Source organism: Corvus brachyrhynchos, unplaced genomic scaffold (genome assembly GCF_000691975.1).
Source record: "Corvus brachyrhynchos isolate BGI_N302 unplaced genomic scaffold, ASM69197v1 scaffold200, whole genome shotgun sequence".
NCBI lineage: Eukaryota > Metazoa > Chordata > Aves > Passeriformes > Corvidae > Corvus > Corvus brachyrhynchos.
The window spans coordinates 1,634,316-1,644,112 of record NW_008236184.1 but is presented as its reverse complement, the minus strand read 5'-3'; the positions used below and the strand labels follow the sequence as shown (position 1 = coordinate 1,644,112).

The 9,797-nt window shown below is 41.0% G+C and overlaps 1 protein-coding gene across 1 annotated transcript in view; it reads right to left on the bottom strand.

Moving 5' to 3' along the window:
- Positions 1 to 1,325, bottom strand: part of OTUD7A (OTU deubiquitinase 7A) — a 110,481-nt gene extending 109,156 nt beyond the window's left edge. The window contains exon 1 of the mRNA XM_017737523.1: positions 1,266 to 1,325. The gene's annotated coding sequence lies outside the window, so the exon portion shown is untranslated. The remainder of the gene's footprint in view (positions 1 to 1,265) is intronic.
- Between the last annotated feature and the right edge of the window lie 8,472 nt (positions 1,326 to 9,797).

Sequence of the window (9,797 nt, the reverse complement as noted above, 5' to 3'; positions counted from 1 at the left end):
GCTCCCGGACGATACCAGCGGCAAAGCACGGCCGGGAACGGCCCCCAGCCGCCCCTGCACCACGAGCGCTCCTCCGCCCCGCGATGTCCCGCGGCAGGGGCAGATGGGAAGCGTTGCCTCCTTTCCGTTTCCATCCTTGTTCTGGAAATCACCATGCCCCGTTTTGCCCGCTGCAAAGTGGGGTATGTTACAGTAAGTTACTGCTTTCGATGTGCCTTTTATTTCGACACGGAAGTCTACTTCAGCTTACAGTAACTTCTCAACTAACCTGGTTCCAGCTATTCCAGTATGCACGCAGGTGTGTTCTATCTCACCCGGTTAAATTTACCTTCCCCACAGCAAAGCAGTCTTTCACTGCTACTCTTCCAATAACATTAGAGCTGCAAACGAAATGGATTAAGCAATATGCCTCTAGAACTTAGTATCCCCTTTTTCCACTTACTATGACAAAACCAGAAACGTGCAAGACTGAAAACAAGGCAAAATACATGGCATAGAAGGGAAAAAAAAATCACAGGTGTACCCGTCCCTGTTCAAGAAAGGCCTCCTTATCTAGAAACACTAAGGGTTCTCACCTGAAATCAGCCTACTACGGGTGACGTGCAATCAGTGACAGATACAGCAACCCTAAATCCTTAAGGAAACACCAGCTGTAAACAATAGAATACATTTTGCACCAACACACCCAGAGAAGTACATTTGATAACACATCAACACAGTTTTGCAGATACGCATTTTCATATCCTAAGCAAGTGAGGGTTGGTGGTTACAAAAGAAAACCAGATCTAGTTCTCTGACAGAACCCCAACATCCATTTAGAATATAGTTGGAATACCCCAAAAAATGTCACCTTACCTTTGAAAAATATTTCCTTTTGGAGCTAATGTGGAGGACAGAAAAAAAAATTGGAAAAGTCCCCAACAGTTGCATGTATAATCTTTAGCTGTAAATGCACGAGCTATAAGTTTTTGGCAAACCATGACAGGCAAAAAACCAGAACAGTTTTGTCCAATACTGTTTTGGGCCTGCAGAAAATGAACTCCCATTTTTTGCCACTTACATTCTCTATTCTCCTTAGAGAAATTCTTTATGCTCATGATTGAAGATTACTTCCCTCCAAAATCAAAAAATCCATGAGCAGAACAGTTCCTTGGTTTCTTCACCAGTGCAAAGTCCAGCATTCTTTAAATGTGGCAAAGAAAAATAAATTGTGAAATATATGGATAACACACTCAAAAAAGAACCATAATTACAGAAAGTCATACCTTTTTCTTTTCCTTGATGTGATTGTCTGTACAGATTGTCCTACAGGTGATTCCCAGCCAGTGAGAGTTCTGTGTGTAAAAGAAAGAACAGTTTAGGAGAGTTTTGCTGAAAGCTCTAGTCCATTCGCCTTGCAAAGGAAATTAAGTAGTGAATATGTGACCCTCAGGTGGCTGCTCTAGAGCTCTCAGGGCTGAAGATACTCCAAAATTAGTTAGAGAAGCTATTATCATGCCAGAGATTCAAACGCAGGGTGATCTGAAGGCTCTAGTTAGCCAAGTGGTGACACAGAGCTGGGGACTGATTCAGACGGTCACTTCAAAGGAAGTGGCCAGTTGTCTGTCTGTCAGGCAAAGCCAGAGACGCCAGCAAAAGTCTGAAGGCTTACCAAAGGCAAGGGTGGCCAGGTATATGCAGGAAGAGGCTATCCTTTAGGCCTGAAAGTTCCTCATTCTTCATCTTTTCTTCCTACTGGCAAAACTTTCTTTCATACCACCATTATAGGAAAACAAACATGTTTCTAACAAAGTCCCAGATGAAGTGTGAAAATGCAGAGATGCTGGATTTAGGTGAAGTATTTGCATACTTTGGGGCCATTATGTTCTGCCTCCATGGAAGTGGTAGTATCTCCAAAAACAGCAGTGTGAACAGATTCAAGAAACAAAATTCTCTAGTCAACAAATACTGCAATATCTCATCTGAACATCTTCCCCCTCTTTAAATTAGAAAGCAGGGGTGCTGTAGTCCACAAAGATCAGGAACCCAGAGATCACTGAGTCATTCAGAGATCTTAAATTTCCAGGCTGCAAGAGAAGGGAAATATGCATATGACTGACACTCCCTGCAAAATCTATTGTATCTTTGCTGTGACCATACACAGACACAGAGGGATGAAATGAAAGAAGTATTGTCATGATTGCTGTTTGACACTGTTTATTAGACCTGGGGGTTGGGTGACTGTCAGCATAATATGACTTTAGAAGTAGAGAGGTTCTTTCTCATGGGGAAAATTATCTGGTATAACAGAATCACAAAACAGTTTGGGTTGGGAGGGACTTTAAAGGTCAACTAGTTCCAATCCCCTGCCAATGGGCAGGGACACCTTCCATTATCCCAGGTTGCTCTAAGGCCCATCCAACCTGGCCTTGGACACTTCCAGGGATGAGGCAGCCACGGATCCCCTGGGCAACTTGTGCCAGGGCCTCACCACCCTCATGTCTGATGACATAAATCCAGTCCAAAGAGCATACTTCCAAAATTTTCATGGGAAAGAGCTATTTTGTGGAAAATTGTAAAAACACAGAATTCAGAACATTTAGTGGATGAAATGAGCTTAAATGAAAATCTGCTGATTCCTCAGCTTGGGAAATGAGGTTTTGTGCACAGCATTTGCTGTATATCTCCTTGACATACTTTGATGTTTTCTTCATCCATCATACTTTTTCCTTTAGCCTATCCACATTTCTCTATCCACACCTCACTGAATGCAGGAAGTTCTTTAGAGGACCACAGATATGCTGAATCTAACAAAAAAGATGTAAATACATATTTATAAGACAAAAAAATTGTGGAATAAGGTATCTAATCAGGCTTCATTGGTCTGTTAGCTATTTCACCTTTATAAAACAACTTTATTTCTATTCTGTATCTTTTGTTTTTAATATAATGAAGCATCCACTTTAATCTCTCACTTCAGAAAACATGGAAACCGGGGCAAAGCTGTTAAAGACAAGTTACATACCACAATTTCAACTATATACAACAGAAATGCAAATTGGATCCCTTTCCATTACAACTGATACTATATACAAATGATAACTGAATATAAATGGTAAGCACAACATACAGTGCTCTTATTTCTGCTAATACCCGTCTGCAAGATCATTAGAGAATAGATACAAATGGACAGACAACAGTTGTATCTTGCATACTACGATAAAGAGATATTTATGCTTAGAGTCCAACAGAAAGTTTTTCAGAAATTCTATCTTTGTCTAATAAATTGAAGGCACAGTCAACTATCCCCAAGAAGAAAATCTCCTCTAGTCATCTTTTAGGATTGCTACATGAGAAATAGCACTTAGTGATACTTTGACGGTAGCTCTGTAGTGTGGGGTATGCCCAGCCACTGCCCTGGAGGGACTGTCTGCTGAGATAAGGTGGTTGAGCAATCTCCCAGCAGGACCGCCCCTGGGAAGGCAGCTACTCCTCTGGGAGACCCTATGCAGATCCTTTGTAACCCATTGACCTTTACCCTCTGACACCCACCCTCTGTATCCCTATACAGCTAGCCCCTGCCCCTGCGAGGGCAGAGAGAGGTCGGCCCTAGCTCCCCTTCGCCCTGCCCCGTGTGGAACAGCTATACGAGCCTCTCGTCTCTCTCCCTGGTCTGGTCTGGAGGCTGCCCTGCAGAGCTGAGCTGGAACCACGAGCTGATAATCACTAAAGAGCTGACAGTCGCTGCACAGGCCCTCCTGGCCAGCAGCTGAGGGAAGACACCGGGCCTCGGGAAGGCGATTCCTTTTGGGACCATCTCTCCGGACCGGTCACCTCTTCCTGGGTCAGAGCCACTGACCCCATCACCAGCTGTAATACTGTAGCACCTGGAAGAGTTTCTAATAAAATACCTCTTAATAAGAAGTATTATTCTACTTTAACATACAATATCCACAGAAAACTATTTCCTTGAAGGCTTAGGAACAATCTTCTTTAACCGTAGATGTAAATTAAAGCTTAAAATAGATAAATAAAACCACGGACACAAGGAGGCCAGTAGAAAAGGCAAGAAGGATATAAGTTATGAATACCTCCAAATATTTAACTTGAACTAGAAAGGAGGGCTATAACTATTTTTAACTGATTTTGAGCAGTTGTAGCAAGCAGTACTTAAAATTAGGGTTACTATGAGTTGCTGCTTCCCCTCCTTATGTTTATAGAAATCAAGTCATCAGAATTTTTGCTACTCAGTCCTACACTGTTTAAAGCGCATACACTCCAGACCAGGACAGAATAGGGGCAGTGCAAGAAATCAGACTGGCTACCTCTTCTTCCTCCTGACCTGTGAGACTGGTACTGAGATGAGGTTGTTTCCTAATTAATTTGATTTTTAAAGCTCTTATTATTATGAAGTGTCACTGAAATCAGCAGCATTTCTTGCCAGCCAATTGCTTTTATGACTTGTTGACTCTGTAAATATCTACTCAACAGGAACACATTTTTCTGTCAGGTCAGCTGGGAAGTTTATTTCTCCCGTCATTACATCAGATTACTATTTTACAGCTACAGACAGATTGTTATCAGCCCTCAGAGACTTTAAAAATAATACAATATGGTTCCTGACACTCACAAGCAGACTGACAAATGCCACCCAAACAATTAGTAACATATTTTTAATGCAGCATGCAAGAAGATTTGTTCTACAGATGTTTTAGAGTTAATTCTGCAGTGAAACCTGGTACAGAACAGAACCACCACGGCATGACACTTCTGCACTGAAACTTGCAGCAAATCTGCAGTGCCTTTGCATTTGACTGAAGAAAAAAGTGGATCTTGAAGGTGTTTGTCACAGACAAAGGTGACATGACATTCCAATTTAATTTTTTTTATTTCTTATATTTAAATCAAGTTGAGTGGCTAAAAGGTCAGCACTACATGCATAAGGAACACATTAAGCATTCCTTACTTACAAACAATCAGGGAACATTTTGCTTTGTGAGAATGACCACACTTTTGGCTGATATTTCAGGAGTGAAGAGTAAACTTCCTAATCCACTGCATCTCCATGAACAGAGTTGTCTTTCAGTACAACTTTCAGTTCAAATTTAGGACTTGTGGAAGAAGATAGCTGCCTATGTGCAGCTCTTCAAGCTGCCAAGAGCACTTGGAACAGTCAGTTCTGCATATGGACAATAATCCAGTCATGAGGATCATCTCAGCTTTCTTTAATAGAGCATTACCCTTGCATTACCATATTACTAGGAAACACAGGACCGGTTCATTTACCAGATAAACCAACAGTAGTGAAAGAACATCCCTTCACATCTGTGCAAAGGCACAGCAATACTGTTCCAAAAATCATAGAACAAATTAGCAGACTTGTGAGAATTGTTTTGAAAAGAAAGAAACTACAGCTTTTAATAACTAAAAGCTTTAACAAAGTCCTAAGAACTAAAAGTGGGAGATACATTCTGCTCAGTTTGCAGGAGCCTTGGAAAGAGCAAAGAAAATACTGTCTTTTAAAGGTAGTGGCAATGTCAAATATTTTACTACTGAAAGGTAAATTTTCTTCTGGATTATTGTGTTCAGCCTGAGAATGCTTTCTATGAACAGAAGCTGAAAAGCCTCAGAAAGATGTAAAGAAAGAAAAGACTTCTAGGTGAAGAGACACTGCAAGCTGTATAGTTAATAAGACAACGGTGGTGGGCTTCTGTTATTATCCTCAGGGGGGAAATCCAAGGGAACATATTATTAAAATGAACCCTAGTGACTGAAATTACAATACTTCCCTTTCAACACATTAACTGCCCCTGGAACTCAAATTCTCAACACATCTGAGACCAAGAGATTAAAACAAAGCTGGACATGCAAACAACCCTGGAATTCTTAATATTGCCTAATGACATTAGGTACCCAATTCTCACCAAAATGTACATAGGAAGAACATTACTAAGGAATATTTTCATCTCTTGGCTCGTAAGAGAAATCATTTTACTGCCCCATGAAAGAAAAACACTATGAACTGTTAAAACACTACTTATGGCTATTCCTGCCAGGAAAAAGTTTGCTACTCCCATTGCACCAGCACACCAAAGTTAAGTGCCTAATAAAACATGTTGCCTTCTCTGTGATACAACTTTGAACAGACAGGTTTTCACTACTAAGAAATCTTCAGAGGTCTCCATCAGCATCTAGTCACAAAAGCTAGAAATTTTGATCAACATTAAGTTGCTTTAGTTAAGGTTGATGTACTCAGTTTACATATTCAATTGTAGTAAATGGAACACAAATCTGAACAGTTTATTACTGCCTTAGGTTTTTTTAAAATTCTTAACCAACTAAATATAATCATCATTATTTGAATTTGCAAAAAAGCCATTCTAAACATGGCTGTAAGACTAACTTAATGGTCCAAAGACTTCTTCAGGCTTGAAGCAGAAATTATACATTGGTCACACTGAATTAGCAGTTGTCATAGGGATGCTGGAGACCATTAGTCCCTGTATTCACATGTAGCTCCTACTAACATTAATGGGGTTACCAAACACACTGAGAGGAAAGCTGGCCCATTATGTGGACAATGTTGTGAAAAGATTATCTGATTTATTATGCTAGATGGATGGAATAGAAGTTTTCAACACTGATTCACTGAAGAACATGAGAGAACACACTGCTATTAAATGAAGGCATGGCACAGAAGAGGACTGAAAGCCTGCCATTGGAAACAAGGGGCTACAGGGAGCAATACCATTCCCTAGGAATCCTCTGCTTCTGAGTATGGACAGGTCTGGGAATAAAGCTATGTGGACATCATTCAGGTTTCTGCCATGGATGGATACATGACTAACCACATGCACAACTTAATCTCTTCAGAGACCATTAGTGCCATCTAATACAGGAGCCCAAATTAGAAGCCTGCACTCATTATATAGTCACAGAGCCTTTAGAGGATTCCCAAACCTAGCCCTACCACTCTCCATTGAGTATTAAAGAAGGCCAGTCTGCTGCTGCAAACACTTATATTTAAGTGATTACATTTCCACTAGCAGCAAAATACAGAGTGCTTTTTAAACTCTGCAGTAGGAAAAAAGGACTGACTGAGGAAGTATCAAATTAAAAACCACAGAACACCTCTCATTTGAGTAATGGCACAATGGCACACTATGCACCTGTGTCAAGGCTACCCAGGCTCACCCTTCCTGATGAATACAACTGAAAATCAAAGAACATTACCTGCAGGGATGTCTCATCACCATATTCTGCAGCAAAGACTTAAAACAAGGTCATGAGATTAAGAAGTGTGAAGGACAGAAAGCCAGAAGACATGGAAATGCCTATTCCTTCCTGGAGCATCTGCCACATATCCACATCCACGTGCACATGGAGGAGGAGAATGTGACTGTTGGGAAGCACTGCAGCGCCATGGCAGAGCAGAAGAACCCGAGTATGCTCTGTATGATGCATGTAGGTCAGTGGAGCATGGAAGAGGATGGGATTTCTGAAAAAGCCTTCTAAGGAACAGCTGAGGAACAGCATAGAAACCTGTCCCACTGCAGGTTTGTGACAACATTAGAGACTGATAATTCCTAATGTATGTGCACTCAATAGCAATGAAATATCTCAGTCTCATATCACATGAACAGTAGTGATTTTTACAGGAACGATAAAAACAAGAGGATAGAAAAAACCAATATTATAAATACAGTGGAAAATTTTCCATACCTACAGAGAAATAAACGAGTTAATTACCAACCATCCCGCTCAGAAATTCATCTACTGCAATAGCAGGTTTGCTCTTCTTCCCATCACAGTTAAACAAGTGTTGGTAACCTAAGAAGTGCAAAATTAGGTGTACATAGAGCTAGTTTTGCACCTATTAGCTCAAAATCCAGAACCAGGGCAGAGTACTACACATTTCAAGACCAGCTTGTAAAGGAATGTTTCGTGCTTTACCCCACAAAAGGCAATCAAAGGTAGCGACTCAAAACCACAGAAGAGAGTATTACTCAGGTAAAAGATGTTGTAAAACCACTCTTCAATGGTAACCAGTCCCCAAATCAGCATTTATGTTCCTGCTCAGTTCTTTCCCCAATATAGAACAGAAAATAAAAATCATCACTCCCCTGCTCCTCCCAGACATAAAAAAAAAATTACAAAAAAAAAATTACAAACAAATGACAGTACTAACAGGCAGTTAATAGACCAGTACTTAGTTGCTAACAGCTCCTTGATTACAAGTCTGTGTTTACCCTTTCGCTCAGCACAGGGCTATTACTCATCCCTGGAGAGGAAAGGAAGGTTTTATGGACAGACACAGCAAGCAGGAAGTTCTTTATATCAAAGGAGACAAACCTGTTTCTTAAAAAACCCTGATGTGCATCTCAAAACACAGAAGGGCAGGATGCTTTCTAAGGCCAATCATTACTGTGGGGTTTACTCTAGGCTGAAAATGACTCACCTATCCACTTCTCTGGTGAAGTTCAGAAACTGGTCAGTAAGAGGGAAAATCCTCAGTCTTTACTGCTGCTCTTACATTTCTCAGTTCTTATTCCCTTCTCCTCAAGCAAGAACAGGTCATATGCTGACTAAAAGCAACCCCAGAATACATTTGAGCTAAAGATTCTACAACATTGGCCCCATCCCCTATGTCAGGCCAGTTTCCCACACTGTCCAATGCTACCAAATCCAGCAGAACTCAGCCCACATTCATAGACTACGAAAAGTGGGAAGCTTCTACCAACAAAATTTACTGGAAGTGTTACCTACAAAAAAAATCTCAGGAAAAAAATTCCAGCTTTGGCTGAGAGTACAAAAGACCTAATTAAATAGCTGCTTTTTTTTTCCCCTTCTCTCCAGGAAAAGAGCTGAGTTAGGTCCCATCAGAGGTTTGCTGATAGGATGTTTAATGATAACACCATAGAACTCATCTAGTTTGCTCTTACACATAATGCAGACATTCTTAACTAAGACAGGGTCTGTGAATCTGAGATAAGATTTTATCCTCTGAAGCCTCTGATGAAATGAGTTTTCAACAGTTTGTGCTGATTTTGAGTTGTGGGTTTTTCAATTTGAAGGGAGCACAGAGCACACTGTACGGCTGGAGTTTACCTCAGGACACTTAGCTATGACTCATCACAGTAATTTTGTGACACTACTGAGTGAACAAGCACTCCCTGGGCAGATGGGTGGATGCCACACGTCAATCCAGGATTTAATGACAGGAGGAATCCCTGGGCAGATGGGTGGACACCTTACGTCAGTCCAGGGTTTAATGACAGGAGGAGAAGCACACATGCAGCAGTTTCAGGGTTTGCAATGTGCAGAACTTTGCCAAGCACACGTTCAGGAGGCTGGATGCTTCCTAGAGACACTGCTCTCAGAGCCAGAGGCTTTACTTGCACGTGCACATTTGATATGTGAGATACTCCCAAACGTGCCACAGCCCAGGCTCCAGCTCCAATCAGGATGCTCAAGCAGAATGAAAATCTGGACAAGAGAAAAAAGTCTTCACATTTCACTGTTCTAATTTCTGTGAGAAACTCAGGATGTATTCAGGGTGTTTGAGAATCAGAAGGAAAGGAAAAGGCAGAAGGACTGTTACGTATCCAAGTTTCTCTCCTGCTGCAGTTCAGCTTAAGCTGAAAGACTACATCTGATCTTCCCACAGCAGCCACTAGGAACAGTCCTGTGCCAAAACCAAAACTCATCTCTCCGCTGATGGGACATAAGAAAACCAAGTAACACACGGGAAAAAACAAATAAAAAGAGATATAATGAAAAATTAATTTTATAAAAGATGTCATTCAAGATGGATTGCC